Below are 16,894 nucleotides of genomic sequence, written 5' to 3' on the forward strand. Positions count from 1 at the left end.
GCAGCCCGACGGGGCAAAGCTGCTCCCCCGACACGGCGCGGAGGGGAATTCCGGGCGGAGGAATCTTGGGCGTGCTTACTCAGATGTGGCCGCGTAGGGTCGCAGCCTGTTTCTTACTTCGTTTGAATTCTTTTTAAAATGTGTGGCCTATTTTTCATCCTGCTCGTCAGACAGATGTTGTCTCCCAAACTGGCTCGCATCAATAATAAAAAAGAGAGTCAAGCTCTGCCCTCAGGCACACGTACTAAGAAGTCAGGCACACGCGAAGGACCGCGTGGAGGGAAAAGGCAGAGGAGGGGGATCAGTTTGGCACTGGCAGAACAAAGCGGTGAACTGTAAACAGGAGATGAGACCGGAACAGGTTTAAATCTTTGGACTGAAGGGAGGGAGGGCGGGCACGGTGAGATGCGCGGTGCCTGGGAAGAAACATAAAGGAAACCAGTAAAGTGGATCTTGTAACTCCAAAGCAAGCACGGAAGATGGTCTCAGAGCAGCGCCATTCATCCTGATGAAACTGCAGGGTGGCCAGATATGAACAATATCTGCAAGCATTTTTTTTAATATGCAAAAATGATCTTGATGGAGTTCAATGCTATTTGGTCAGAATTTGAAAGCAAAAACTTTTGTATTAGCATACTTCCTCAGCTGAACTGATCAGGCTGTAAATCTGGAAATAATAAAAATAGCGTCTGTCCATTATGTATGCTATGAATTTACAGATGCAGAGAGAGGAGTTCCTCTAAGGATTAATTTTACAGTGCTCTTTCTGGTTTAAACAGGATCAGGAAGGATGTATTTTAGACAGCTGGGATTGTTTGTTTGTCTTGGAACAACTGAGGTGAATGGATGGTCTCTTCCACCATTGACCAAGTAGATGCTGAACCAGTAGGGATGTGTCTTGAAAGTTTGTATCCAGGACAAACTTTCTCAAAACAAAAAGTTATTCATATGCAGTTATTTGCTGTGCACTCTCTCTCATAATAACTTGACCCTGCAATTATTTCTTGTATTTCTTGCCTCCCATTGACAATAATTGCAAATCAACAAAAGACAATAACTTTTGTTTTATTGTCTTGTCAGAAATTTCAGGATAGATGTAGCATTTCTTTGTGGAAAGGGAGTGTTCAAATTTTGGTGGGAATAAGCGATTCACTTATTCATGTCCTACTCCATGGGTTTTTTTTGGCAATTTGTATGAAAATGGCATATGTTACAGAGGTGTCTCTAGGCAAGAAACCTACAGCATATCAGAAGGATAGGTGCAGCCACAGCTAGGGAGTTATGATGAATCTAATATAGTTTAAGACTTGTTTATAGAATCATAGAATAGTAGGGTTGGAAGGGGCCTTCAAGGCCATCAAGTCCAACCCCCTGCTCAATGCAGGAATCCAAGTCACAGCATCCCTGACAGATGGCTGTCCAGCCTCGTCTTGAAGGCCTCCAGTGTGGGAGAGCCCACCACCTCCCCAGGTAATTGGTTCCATTGTCGTATTGCTCTTACAGTCAGGAAGTTTTTCCTGATGTTCAGCCGGAATCTGGCTTCCTGTAACTTGAGCCCATGATTCCGTGTCCTGCACTCTGGGATGATCGAGAAGAGATCCTGGCCTTCCTCTCTGTGACAACCTTTCAAGTACTTGAAGAGTGCTATCATATCTCCCCTCAGTCTTCTCTTCTCCAGGCTAAACATGCCCAGTTCTTTCAGTCTCTCTTCATAGGGCTTTGTTTCCAGTCCCCTGATCATCTTTGTTGCCCTCCTCTGAACCCTCTCCAGTTTGTCTGCATCCTTCTTAAAGTGTGGTGGACAGAACCGGACACAGTACTCCAGATGAGGCCTAAGCAGTGCTGAGTAGAGGGGAACTAGGACTTCCCAGGATTTGGAAGCGATGCTTCTATGAATGCAGCCCAAAATAGCATTTTCCTTTTTTGCAGCCACATCACATTGTTGGCTCATATTCAGCTTGTGATCGACAAGAATTCCAAGATCCTTCTCGCTTGTAGTGTTGTTGAGCCACGTATCCCCCATCTTGTAACTGTGCATTTGGTTTCTTTTTCCTAGGTGCAGAACTTGGCATTGATCCCTATTAAATGTCATTCTGTTGTTTTCTGCCCAGCACTCCAGTCTATCCAGATCACTTTGAATTTTGTTTCTGTCTTCCAGGGTATTAGCTATCCCGCCCAATTTTGTGTCATCTGCAAATCTGATCAGCATTCCCTGCACTTCCTCCTCCAAGTCATTAATAAAAATGTTGAAGAGCACTGGGCCCAGGACTGAGCCCTGTGGTACCCCACTCGTTACCTCTCCCCAGTTTGAGAAGGTCCCATTGATAAGCACTCTTTGAGTCCGATTCTGTAGCCAACTGTGGATCCACCGGATCATTGTTTCATCTAGCCCACTTTGAGCTAGTTTGCTCATCAGGATATCATGGGGCACTTTGTCGAAAACTTTGCTGGAGTCGAGGTATATGATGTCTACAGCATTCCCATGGTCTACAAGGAGGTTACTTGATCAAAAAATGAGATCAGATTTGTCTGGCAGGACTTGTTTTTGACAAATCCATGTCGGCTTCGAGTAATCACGGCATTGTTTTCAAGGTGCTTCTAGATGGATTGCTTTATCATCTGCTCCAGAATTTTCCCAGGGATTGATGTCAGACTGACTGGTCTGTAGTTCCCAGGCTCCTCCTTTTTACCCTTTTTGAAGATAGGGACAACGTTAGCCCTCCTCCAGTCATCTGGCACTTCCCCCGTCCTCCATGATTTCTCAAAGAGAATAGACAGCGGTTCTGAGAGTTCTTCTGCCAGTTCCTTTATTACTCTAGGAAGCAGTTCATCTGGCCCTGGAGATTTGAACTCATTCAAAGTAATGAGGTGTTCCTTGACCATATGCCTATCGATCTCAAGCTGCAATCCTGCCCCTTCAGCCTGTACTTTGCCTTTGCCAGGGGGGTCATAGACCCTCTTTTGGGAGAAGACTGAGCCAAAGTAGGAATTGAGCACTTCTGCCTTTTCTTTGTCATCTGTTATCGTTTTGCCATCCTTATTTAATAGCTGAACCACCATTTCTTTCCTCTGCCTTTTACTATTTCCGTAGCTGAAGAAAGCCTTTTTGTTGTTTTTAGCATCCCTTGCTAACCTCAGCTCATTCTCAGCTTTAGCTTTCTTGACGCCATCCCTGCAATTCTGTGCTACCTGCCTGTACTCTTCCTTTGTTACTTGGCCTTCTTTCCACTTCCTATATGTGTCCTTTCTTGTTTTCAGGTCATCCCTAAGCTTTTTGTGAAGCCACGTTGGCTTCTTCTGTTGTCTTCCACCTTTTCTTCTTGTTGGAATTGTTTGTGATTGTGCCTTGAGAATTTCCGTTTTTAAAAGCTCCCACCCATCTTGGACTCCTTTTCTCGTTAGCGTTGCTTGCCATGGGACCTTACTGATCATTGTTCTGAGTTCATTAAAATCAGCTTTCCTAAAATCCAGGGTACGCGTTTGACTACACTCGGCTTTTGCTTCCCTTAGAACCAAGAACTCAAGTACAACATGGTCGCTTTCCCCCAGAGTTCCTGTAACTGCTACTTTATCCACTAAGTCATCTCTGTTGGTTAGGATCAAGTCAAGGATATGTTATCCTCAGTTGCACTGAAGTCACAGAAAGTGCAACAGAAGAGGGGTTGATGTTGGATGTGGAGCACACAGGGGCAGAGGGAGAAAAACTTGAATCTCCAGCCTTTTCCAAGCAAGCACCCTCCCAGGTCCCACAGACGCTGCCAAACCTCTTTTAATGTTCTTGGTCCTGGGAGAGAGAACTAGCAAAGAGCATTGAACGCTGGATCAGTCTTGTGATATATTACTTCTTCATCTCTCCCTCAAAGCACAAAACCATTCACTGCAATTAGAAACTAGAGGTACCACTCACAAAACTGCAGCCTCTCCTCTCCCTCCTCTTTCTCTGCGTATCAGATTTTGGAGTGGTACACTCGGTGTCTCTGTGCTCCTTCGAATCCTGAATATTCAAGAGTGTTCAGATTCCAATTTGGTCTGCTTCACAAGAGCCCTGCTTTGATTTGGGCATCTCCTGAATCTGTCCAAATCAGCTGGACACAGTTTGAGATTTGGTAAAAACTGATGCACAAATTGCAGCCTCAGCCACTTTCAGCAAACAGACCTGTCTGAGCCGCAAGGGGGCACCTTTGGAACTCTTCTCCCCGACATACGGGAAGAACTTTTCATTGTGGACCAGCAATGAGCAACATGCCTTTTTTTTTTTTTTTTTTAGTGGTGGTTGATTATTTATATGCTTTGTGATTTTAAAGATATTGCAATGTTTGGGATTAGGAGCAGGTTAAAATATGTTTTTAAACCCACACAATCAAAATAATATTTAGTACAATGTTTTGATTAATATTTTCAAAATATTGGGTATGCTTTTAAAAAATCAGCCTCTTAGCTGAGGAACATGATGTGTGCAGGGTGGATTGATTTAAATCATGGAGATTTAAATCAGTGGTTTAAATCAGCAAGAAAAAAGCTGCATTTAAAAGACATTTCCAAACTTTTTCATATGTTTCCTGAACAATGACCACTAAGCCAAGTTAATTTACAATTAAATAGAGTATTATTTACATGGTTTCATTATTACAAGCAGGTTTTGCATCTCTTTGTCTCACTATATATATTTTGCATGCTTTTTTAAACTAGAGGGAATGTCTTTAATATATTCCCATATTAAAACATATTATGATCAGCACCCATGACAGTGTGTCACAATCCTATGCATGTCCCCTCAGAAATAAATTGAGTTAAATGGGGCTTACTCCCAGGTTAGTGGTTATAGGATTGCAGCCTTAAGTACGAGAATACAGTAAGATGCATCCTCCTGTTTTGCTTCGCTCTGTCTTTGCCCTCACAAATAAGGCAACAACAACAAAAAGTAGCAAGCAAAATCAAAATGCCCATGACTGATAGGCATTGCTGGATCATTGCTGGGCTGAAAAAATCCAATTTAAATTTTGAAAATCCAGTTCTTTTTGTATCCACCCTGCTATATTGTCTTTCTGTCTTAACTAACTCCTCTGCCTTACTTGGGCAAACCCCACCACCACATTAGCACAGAGAACTTGTGACATTAGTCCAAGAAACTTGAAAGCCCAGAACTGTTTGTAATCTGCCCAGTGAATATCAGTTATTGGGTGGACTAGAAATGTATGTAATAAATACATTAGAAAGAACGAAAGAAAGAACGAAAGAAAGAACGAAAGAAAGAAAGAAAGAAAGAGGTGGTAGTTAGGCTGGACAGAGCCATTTTCATGAGATGAAAAACTGAGATGAATGCCCATGTTTGATATGGAACCTAATTTTTACAAGACTGTGAATGCAAATTTAGCATGTTTATGATTAAATTTAATTATAACTATGTTATTTTTTTAAGTGAGAAGGAAATTTAGTATTTTATTTATGATTTTTAAAAAATAAATAAATTTAAATTTAATAATTAAAAAAAATAATTTATTTTTATCTACCTTGTATGCGTGTCTGGGTAGAGGTGGGGGATATATGCCCATGCCTCTGTTGCAGTGGTTGATTTTTGCGAAAAGCATGCCTTGATGGTTTTTAGCAGCTAAGGTTGTATATAAATGTCAATAACAATAGTAGTAATGAGGAGGTGGAGGAGGAGGAGAAGCATGGATATAAATGCTCAAGCTATGTAAAGTATGGGAGGGATTATGGATGTGTGTACAAATTCTATCTGCACACGGAACTACCAGTGCATTGCCGTTCATGTTTATTCACAAAGAAATGCCACTAAGATCAATATGACTTCTATTCTAGTGAGTGTGTTTAGGATTGCGGCCTAAGACTAATGGGATCTGCTATTTCTTGCCCCACTTTTGGCATCCAGTCTGTGATGAGCAGTACTTTTTTTTTCATTGCTGGAAATTCATATTCTCTTAATATCTTTGGTCCACGATATGTAACAAGAAGTCAGATCTCTGAAACCTGCCTTTACATCAAGGGGGATTTTGCCAGAGAGTCGTCTGAATGGATGAAGTTCCTATAGACTACTGTAACTTTGTTGTAGACAGCAAATAACTTTGGGGATCCGTTTATATGCCTTTATTCAAAAATGAATTGAAATATCTTAAATATCAGCCACCACAATCACCCACAGAGAAAAAGAGAGAGGGGGAGAGGGAGGGAGAGAGAGAGCAAGCGGGAGAATAAAGGGAAATTTCAGATTAGTCACAGAGAAGTCCCCCACCTCTGTCTGCATACAACGTTTTAAATGATCTCCTAATGATACTTAATAGCTGTCCCTGGGACTTCACAGCTCTTTGGCTTCAAGGGTGATTTTCTCATTTGGGTGGAAGGTGGTTTCTTTCCTTGTGTGCATTTCCACTGGAAGGCAGTTGCATGGAGGAACAACTGGAGATGGCTGCCAGAAGGCAGGAAGAAGCAAGTGCAGAGGATGAGAACAGGAAGCAAACCAGGCAACCCAGGCTGCAGCTTGTTTCCATGGTTGTCCAGTGGGTAGTCTTGCTCGTCTGCCTGATCCTCATTGGTCTGTGCTACCTTAGGGTAAGTCTGCCCAAGAACCTCACAGTGTTATGTCTCATGATGGATTCACACAGACCTCAGGCTTTTCCGTGCAGAAGTCCATGGGTTTCTTTGTATGTCTTCTGCTCTTCTGACAAAGTAAGACACTTTTCATAACATGGGGCTTCTTTTCAGTCACATTGTATTGTTCTAGGTATGCTACCGAAATGGCCAGAAATGGCCCTTTTAGCTATGCATTCATATGCATCCTGCAGAACATCATGCGTGTTTTTAAAAATGGAGTGCTGTAGGGTTAAAGTATGTGCAAATCTACCTTTGATGTAAATGCTAGGTAGTTAAGTCCCCGTTCCAGTCCCCCCCGCACACAAGCTGTAAGAAAAATAACCATTTTCCTCCTATTATCATTAGGCTCACCAACAGCTTTATTTTAATGTTTTGCTTCTTGAAGAGAGAAACACTGCAGCCTTTTCTCATATCAGCTGTTAGACACATGGGTGTTTAAAGTGTTACACAAAAGGAACATATAAGGAACAGTTACATTTGGTGTTGGAAATCTGAACAGTAAACATTGACTAATGATGAACTTCATCCTAATTTCCATCATTTATTGGCAAACTGTCACACACAGTTTGAAATTTAGTGGTAACTATCATTTACCAGGACAAGCTGGAAAATAACAAAAACAACCTCCACATTTTTACTTTGGCAGGATCCATCAAGGGAGAGTCACATTTAGAAACAGGCTTTCCTGCAAGAGGGAGACCCACATGTGCAACAGAGTACTGCACACACAGATCCCATAATAGGAAGCCCACAGAGTGGGGGGAGGGAAGAGATGGGAGGGATTCAGGCCCTTCCATCTCAGAAACAGGTGGTGGTCCTGGCTATGTGGTGATGGCTAAGCACTGGAGGTACAACTTGTCTCCAGTTCTGAACACAGATGTCAGGTAGGAGGGGAGGGAGAGGGATGGAAGGTTTATTAGTTATTTATTAGCATTCACTGATAATGGAAAACTTTGAAAACAAGGCAGTTACAATCAGAGTTGTGTGGGGGGGGGCACCTTAGCATAATGGCATCCTATGGGCTTCTTCACATGGTTTTTTTTTGGGGGGGTGCGATCATCATTCTTCAGTCATGGAATTTTCTACATGCTTTACATGACGTCATTGTCCTGCAACTGCTGTCCCGTGTCTCCCTCCCTCATTTCCCCGTGTTATTTCTGAACAGGGAAAATGCGGTATTTTCTGTAGTTGCGCAATGACACTACGATTGCCTGCCCATGTACTTCTGCTATTGCTCTTAGATCCGCTGTGTGATGTCAGCAATGATGAAGCAATGGGAGTGTCCCCCGCCGCTGCCTCCCTCATCTGGTGCTTCAGCTGCAACTGCCTCCTCCTCCTCCATTTCTCCTTTTTGCGTGCTCGCACCTTGTATTGCCCCTGCAGTAGGCTTCGAACTCTTAATTTAGAGGGGCCAAGACAGTGATAAATCAGATTCAGGTTTATTTACAAGGAGATACTTTATTGAGTACAATCAGCACACAGGCGTACCCAATGGTTGGATCAGACAGCTTCTCTGAACCCAGACCAAGGGGTAAAATGGGTTTTATACCATACATGTCAGCAGTGAGGCAGCATGACAGCAGCAAGCGTTAATTAGCATTCGTCTACAACTTTCCCATCATAGACGCATGGTGCTTGTTCAGAAGGAAAACAATTGGAGGTTTTTTAACCCAGATACCTGCAGCTTGGCTTAAACATGGCCTCGCTTCCCAGGCACATACTAGGCCCTGATAAGATACTAGCCTTCGTTAGCATGGAATGTGCTGAGGCTGCTACTATTGACCTTTGACTCATCTCACATGCTCAGAGGCCCACTAGCAAGAGAATTGCAGTAATAATGAACCTAAGCAAAGCATTATGGATCTCTAGGCCCCTCTAACACTACAGATGACGTGGTTACACTCCTGGGGCCATTACACTCCACCTCCAGATAATCAAAGGATGATAGCAGTCTACAATCTCTTCTTATCCAGAAGGCCGGATCTTCTTTGCCCTGCCATTGGATCACTAGGGGATTGATATCTACTTGAATGTATACTTTAAAATGCGACAGCCATATAAGCAAGCACACAAAGCTATGAAGCTGCCAATAACGGTCAGAATTATTGCAACCACTTGCTTCCACCATCACCCCGATTCTTTGAGACCAGTCTGAAATTGCATTGAAGAGGGACTCCCCTTCTAGGTGATGTATCTTCTCACTTTGCGCATACAGAGCCCTGATGCTCTGATTTATCACACTTTGTCAGGAACGTATAGGCAGCGTTCCTGCTGCAGCATGGCACAAACACCACCCTGGGCTGCTGTAATCATGTCTAAGGCCAGGCGGTTCTGCAAAACAGCAGTTCCCATGCTTGTCATCTCTATTCCAATGGCTTCTAGTGCCTCAGCAGTGTTGGTCAATACCATTTCCATTGCCCTTCTAAAAATACTTACTTTGTACACTATTGTGGCTACTCCACCCCCAGGTAATAAGCTCCAGGCATAATCAGCTGAACTGAAGATGTCTCGCTGCCATCTCACCTTCCAAGCCCTGCAATTACCTACTGCAGGGCTCTCTAAGGTATTCACAAACTTATAGGGGGACCCTACAGCAGTCCCAGGGAGCATCTTCCAATCCACCCTGGGGACAACCACGGCTATGCTTTTTCTCCACAGAGCCAATAACTACCCTTAGGGGCGGCCCAGTTAATACCAGGGCACCTTTTCTAATTTGTGCACACCCGTCCTTGGGCATTATCACTGCAGCATGCATGTATGGTGTGGCACCCCCTATTGAACCCCACTTGTCGCTGAAAGCGTGGTGCTACTCTGTTGTGTTCCACTTGTTCCCAACACACTAATGGCCATGGTGTGGCATACCCCCTTAAGGGGGTAAGCCATCTTATCATGTAATTGCTCAAACCCCTCTCTGATCTTCATGGATTTGTTTGCCTTCTGCGTGTTAACTCTGAAGGCTCTGTCCTGGGTAGCACTAACATCAATCCATTGGGAACCACACTCAGTATCATTTGGAGTTGCAACTGACAGTAAAGACATTTGCAAATATTGTGTAGTATTTAAGAAAACATAAAAGGCACACAACAAACTTTCATTGAAATCTAACGCCATGACTGGAAAACACCTCTTGCATGGTGAGGCATGATGGAGCAGATCCAGCAATCATACTGCTCCTCCAGGTTGCATGGTCAGGCCCCATCAAGATCAAGGGAAGGGCATACTCACACATGCAAAGAGTTCTAGGCCACCGCTTTCACATCGGCAACTCTATGCTGCATGAGTTCCGGCAGAGGGAGGTCCAAAAGCTGTAGATCAAACTCAGCCTGCCGTACACTGAGCTGACTACAAACACAGACACACAATCCGCAGCAATGAGAGTTCAAGTCTATGAAAAGCCTCACAGTACTTTTCATGGCAAGTCTTTAACAGTCCGAAGTTCCAGTTCATGTGCAGAGTGCCTCTAAAAGCCCAGACGATGCTGGATCCAAACAGAAAAGGCTTCGGGCAATGAAGACGAGATGTTTCCAGCAAAGGCTCCCTGCCTCTGCATCAGCTTAAGGGGGAAGGTGTGACTGTACACCCCTTCCAGATCCCTTGCAGACAAGGGCCTTTAGCCTTCTAGCAAAGCTTCTGTCTAAACATAGCGGCACTGCTCAGCTCTCCAGCAGTGACGCTTCAACCTGGGCGACTCTTCTGCAAATCTCACTCTGCCTCTGTCAGATTCTCACAGATATCTTCCAGCCTTCCTGCCTGCCAAGGCTAGACCAGCGGCGGACAGGGAGTTGGGTGACTTCCCTTGGCTCTGCTCTGAGAACACTGACAGAGATAAGCTCACACAGACTCTGATATTCTAAAAACTGAATAGGCCCAAGCCTTTCTATGCTACTTCTAATCAAATCTTGGCTATAACTTACAAGGCTTACTGCGTTACTGAAGCTGGGCCTCGACATTTTCGCTCTTATAACACTTCTTCACTCTAAAAATTTACTCTCCGCCCCTCACACTTTTGCGGCTTGGTTGCTTGGAGGTTGCTGAGGGGAAGCGAATGTCTAAACTAGGGAGCTTGCAAAAACATTACTAGTGCTTCTGAGCTTTCAGTGGGTCTACTTGGAAATCTGAATCTAACCTATTTCCAACACATTAAAAACAACAAAACCATTTATTTTGCAAGGAGGAAAGGAGAACTATGATTCCCTTCCCCTTTGCAAAAGTAAACTTGCTGTCAAGGGCTCCTTGGAGGGCTTTCTCAGTCTAATCCAGTAGCCAAGTCCAGACGCAGACAAAGGGATTCTTTTCAAAGCTTTATTCTTCTTTTACAACTTACAACTCTACAGGTAGCAACTAGATCTGAGCAGCAGCATCCCTATGCCCTAAGTTGGAACAGTTGGTCCCCGTTTGAAAGGCAATTACTGGCAGACCCCTGAATATAAGGACTAGGGAGAATCCCTCCCCTTTTCCCTTGAATTTTCTGGGCGCAACTGTTCTTTGAGCGCCAACCGGGCGCTACGCCTCCTTTCCGTGCTCTCCATTTGGCGCCGCTCTCTGCGTCTGCGCCGCGTATCCAACCAGTCTGCTATCGGTGCTGGGTCACTCCCTGGACTGCTTTCTAATCTAGGAATGTTGGTGGGAGGAATCTCTGTCAGCTGCCGGCCCTGGGAAAAAGGGGGGCGCTCCTCTCCCAGGAGCGACTGCTCTTCCTCCGAATCAGAACTACTCTGGGATTCTATGGGCTCAGTGTCCACCCTGACACTTACAGGTCAAGGGCAGTTTTGAACTCCTGAGCTCTTAACAGCAAGGGAACAACAATTGTACATTTAAAATGCTTCTGAAACGAGAACTAAGGAAACTGAGGCTTGAGTGAGGGGAAAAACTCTTGGAGCTATCTATCACTAGACAGGCTAGCCAGGGATTCACAACATGACACACACACACCCTTCTTCTCCCTCAACCTGGCACACAGAAACAAAAGTGCCGAAACTCAGGACACTGCAGGGAGACGGGGGTCGCCTTATACTTGCATTCTTTACGCAGCCATCAATCTTCTTTGGGAGGCGGCGGGGTGATTTGCAGGACTTGAAAGTAAAGCTTCACAGTTTGTATCTGTAAATCCCAAGTTTGAAACAAGATACAATGAGGTACAGAGCAACCAAATCTTTGCTTTGTCAGGGGCGACAAATGACTCAGGTCAGCTTTTTTTCCACTGGGGTCTCGAAGTAGGAAAAGTCTTAGTCTGCAGTTGTAGCATCACTTACAGTGTCAGCCAGCCAACTATGCAGGTCTCGGTGTTTTTGAAGATAGCTACTACAATATCTTCTTCTCAATCAGGTTGGGTCTTCCCCAGCTTACACAGTCTGTTTGCAGCTTGCAGGAGCATGCATTTTGGCTTGGCCAGGATCATGCTGTCAGGTTTCTCGATCTCTTCAGTGCACACACTCAGGCAATCCGACACTGGACCCCCAAATCAGCGAGTTTTCTTTATTGCAGGGGATCCCACGGCAAAAGCTTAATGGTTGCTCTTTTCAGAAATCATATAGCTGATGGTCAGTAGCTACAGGATCTATGTAATTCTAGAACAGTTCAAAGTTAAACACTGTTACCTTGACAGAGATCTTCAACGTGGTCTCTCCGCTTCATTCTGCCTTGGGACCGTCCTCTGGCGCACTCTCTATTCTAGGAGTGGTCCAGCCCGTGTCCTGGGGGCACTGATTCTTCACCTTTAGTGAAGTTCCTTGTCTTCATCTTCTGGGTCTTCATCTTCAGTTTCCACTTCTTAGAGATTTCATCCCAATCGGGCGAGGTGATGATGTTGCACACCTCAGAACTCTTTGGGCAATTCTTCCGAGCTCGGAGTATCAGTTTAACAGCTAACTCTTCAGCCTCACACTCCCACGCCTCGTTAGAGGCCAGGCTGTCTTGCAACATTTCTCTGATTAACAGCCTTAAATCTTGTTCTTTCCCCAGCTCGTCCTTGAGCTTTTCTGCTTTCTCTCTCCATTCTGACTCCTTCTGCCTGATAGTTTGCAATGCTGTCAGCACAAGCCATGCCAGAGTTCCTTCACTCTGCACCTCTTTAGCTGACCACTTTTCCAGCTGCAGAGATTCCAACACAGTTTCCAGAGCCGCTGGCATACTGTCCTGCTTGGCCTCTGGGCAGGCTCCCGGTCCGCCCAGGACTGGCGATGGCTTTGCGACTGGACCCCACAGCCCCTCCTGTGGCCAGCCCGGGAGTCAGTTTAACACGTCGACACCCGCATCCTGCCTTCCCTTTGAATCTGAACATAGCAGTATTCTTGGCACCCTGCTCGCTGCGCCAACTGTATTGCCCCTGCAGTAGGCTTCGAACTCTTAATTTAGAGGGGCGAAGATAGTGATAAATCAGATCCAAGTTTACTTACAAGGAGATACTTTACTGAGTACAACCAGCGCACAGGCGTACCCAATGGTTGGATCAGACAGCTTCTCTGAACCCAGACCAAGGGGTAAAATGGGTTTTATACCATACATGTCAGCAGTGAGGCAGCATGACAACAGCAAGCGTTAATTGGCATTTGTCTACAACTTTCCCATCATAGACGCACAGTGCCTGTTCAGAAGGAAAACAATTGGAGGTTTCTTAACCCAGATACCTGCAGCTTGGCTTAAACATGGCCTCGCTTCCCAGGCACATACTAGGCCCTGATAAGATACTAGCCTTCGTTAGCATGGAATGTGCTGAGGCTGCTACTATTGACCTTTGACTCATCTCACATGCTCAGAGGCCCACTAGCAAGAGAATTGCAGTAATAATGAACCTAAGCAAAGCATTATGGATCTCTAGGCCCCTCTAACATGACAGATGACGTGGTTACGCTCCTGGGGCCATTACACACCCACCTATGTCCACCTCCTCCTCCCCAAAAATTTTCCCTGGGCGGCCCAGAAGCGCTTTACAATGGGATTGGAGCTGGTGCTTTGCTTTGCTCTGTTCTGTTCTGCAGTTGCTGCTTCCAGGCAAATCTGCTGTGGAGGTGGAAGGCAGGCAAGCGGGAGCAAGTAGCACACTGGCAGTGTGTGAGGGACAGGTGTGAAATGGAGCCAAGCCGTCAGCTCCATGTCAGGGATGCCTAAGGAGATGGGCAGCAGTGGGGAAGGGGGGTTGTTGCAGTAGCCCCTACATGATACAGGCAAATGTGAGTACACGCAACCCCTTTCCACTCTCCCAGTGTATACTCAGACGAGAAAAGTGTTACTGCTGGCTTTTATAGGGACAATACTGACTTGTGCACATGCGGGAGGGGGCCAGACTTCTGAAATTGCGAATGTATGGTGGATTGTATATAGAAGTTGTTGAGACAGGGATTGGAGGCAGCAGAAGTGAGAAGGGGAGGCAAGGAAGCTGAAATGGAAAAGTTCATGGCGAGAGGGGGGAGGGGCCACCCCAGAAGGGGTGGACCGTGGGCGTACAGTGCTGCTGACATCTGATAATATCCCTCCAGGCTCCACCCACCAGTGTAAATGACAAGTGGCATTATGCAGTAAAAGAAAAACCAGCTATGTAAATAACCTATTTAAATCCCACAAAGAATCCGGAAGAAGAAGGTGCAGTAAACCAGGATAAAAAGTCTGGTGTGGTGGAGCCCTATGAGAGGTCAGTTGATTACTAGTTATAGTCACACTCAATATTAGATCCATAGTTTTATATTGATGGAGATAATTCCATGGGAGTTGAGATATGCCTGGGACACTGTATCCCAGTTCCTTCTCCCATGCTGCCTATTTCTGTGCTGTGTCACAGCTTCACATGATGCCATTGCAATGGTGGCTGTTACTGGCACAGTAGCATTCCCACACACGAATTACTTGTTGGGGAATTTCTTCAAGGATGATCCTGGTCTCCTTTTGATTCAGGTGGTTTTTTTCAGCCATTTGATGGTTTTCAGAATAGCAGTCTTACAGTTGCACCCTTGCTTCACTTAATAAAATGGTGTCTAGAAATGAGAAGCCATGCACAGCAGAACATTATATAGCAATCTGTTTGTACTGCGTTGTTGTGTTTTTATTACTCATGTGTTGTATTGGTTTTGTGTGTTTTATTGTTGTATGCTGCCTTGGGAAGGCTTCTGCTCTGAAAGGCGGCCAAGAAATATTTTAACTACATAAAATAAGGGAGCAACCCTATGGCCACTAGACAGTGGCTAGACAGCCATAGGATGTGCTGTTTTCCAGAAAACGACCTCGGAGCCCATGTGCTGAGGTCAGTTCCTGGAGAACTGACCTCCCCACACTTCCGCTCTGCCTTGGATACAGTGAGGAACACCCCCATCCACGCTCACAAAAGGAGCGCGGAGAGGCTGGAAAGGCGCATGGCTGGGGAACGTTCTGGGGTAGGGAGAGCATAACTGCCTGTATGACACATCCTATGTGTCATCCTCCCCCGCTCCCTCCTCCCGCGGCTGGACAGCCGCAATCGGCTGTCTGGCTGAAAAAGCAGGGCAGAAGAAGCGCAGAGGGAACAATCCCCTCTGTGCTTCTCCTGCCCTGCTTTGGATAGGCGGTCGCCTATCTAGATAGGATTGCTCCCTAAATAAACAGTGGCTAAAACTACCTCTACTCACCCACCTGTAGTTGATTTCATTCATTTCTATATTGCCCAGTAGCCAAAGCTCTCAAAGTAGTTCACAAAAATTACAAAAAAAAGATATAATATAAAAACTTTAGCATACAAAATGTAAAAACAATTTAAAACAGCTAAAATACAGCTACAGTAAGATACTGAGACCTGATGAAACAACAGACACTAAAAACCGATCATATGCCATCAAATGCCTGGGTGGAGAGGACAGTCTTAACCTGGCACCGAAAGGATGACAATGTTGGTGCTGAGTAGACCTCAGTGGGGAGAGCATTCCATGGGGGGGGCTGCTGCCGAGAAGGCTCTGTCCCTTGTTGTCATCCTCTGAGCCTTCCTCAGGGTAGGGCCTCAGATGATGAGCATAGCATATGGGTAGGTTCATACTGGGAGAGGCGCTCTGTCCTGTATTGCGGTCCTAAGCCATGTAAAGCTTTATAGGGCAAAGCCAACACCCTGATGTCTTGTAGTGAACATCTTAATGTAGTGATGTCATTAATGTAATGGTCAGATAGGAGAAGGGAGGAGATTTGGCCTACACCAATAGATATAGGTCCGGGTGCAGTGGCATCACCCAGTTTATATTATTAATTTTCAGGGGAAAGTTAGCTGATGATCTCATGCACAGATGTGAGGTCATCCAAGAAATTAGACAATGTCAGTCTTGGTGTTTTAACCTTTAAAAAATTCCAATGTGTGGGTTTTGTCAATTAACGGAGGATCAGGGTGCTGGCTAATTAGTTCACTCCTATGAGAAATATAGCTGTCTATTTGGAAGTGGTAAACTGTATTATATTTTGCTTTTGTTCTGACCAAACTAAGACAGAATATGTTAACGTTTCATTTTAAATTAGGCATGTGGTTCATATAATTGAAATTCATTTACATTTTTGATTTACTAATTACTCTTATATAAGCTGGCAACCTTAGACCTTATCTTAGTTAATAAGTTATTTATTTTGGATTATCATTGTCATCATCTTTTAAAAACTTTTATCAGTTTCTGTAAGTTGTAATGCTTGTAACTCTTTGCTAGAATTGTTCAGTTTTAGAGTTGGAAGGGAGGTCATCTAGGGTACCCTCCTGCTCAATGCAAGATTTGTAATGCAAGCTGCAACTGCATCATCCTTGGCAGATCAGATGGCTGTTCAGAGAGAGAAGAAACAGCATACAATGGCAAGGCATTGATGCCAATTCATTATTCCTTTCAGCCCAAATAGTGAACAAGCATTCTACAAGAGGAAGAAGAGAAGAGGACTGTTTCCTCGCTAGGGCATTTTTTTCAAGAGTGTGTTCCTTAGGTAGGGCCACTTCAGGGAGAGTTAGAAAGAAGTGACTCAGAAAGAGGTGGGGAAGGCGTGCAGTGGGCATCCTGAACCATGTGTTTTGCCTGGCATTGAGGTCTTAGTACAGTGTTTGGAGGAAGTGAAAACATGCATCAATTAAGTACTTCAAAGAAGTACTTTGGAACATCCATACATTTCTGGAACTCGCTGAGGAGGAGGCTACACAACTCATGTAGCGACAGCTCCTCCCTGGCTCCTGCCCCTTTCCCTCCCCTTGCACGTTACTGGTGGATGGGGACTGGCACGCAGACAGTCCCCCCACCGATCTCCCCGGGGCCCCTGCCTCCCCGTTCAGTGTTTTTGACGATCTCAGCCGTTTCCTCAGCCATTT

General features: G+C 44.9%; 1 protein-coding gene across 1 annotated transcript in view; it reads left to right on the forward strand.

Moving 5' to 3' along the window:
• Positions 1-16,894, forward strand: part of LOC146347641 (uncharacterized) — a gene marked incomplete at its 5' end in the record, with an annotated part of 39,218 nt that overhangs the window by 335 nt on the left and 21,989 nt on the right. The gene's annotated exons all lie outside the window — the stretch shown is intronic.

This window comes from Heloderma suspectum, chromosome 4 (assembly GCF_057233095.1).
Source record: "Heloderma suspectum isolate Gila_16-S chromosome 4, 16-S_ref, whole genome shotgun sequence".
Lineage (NCBI taxonomy): Eukaryota > Metazoa > Chordata > Lepidosauria > Squamata > Helodermatidae > Heloderma > Heloderma suspectum.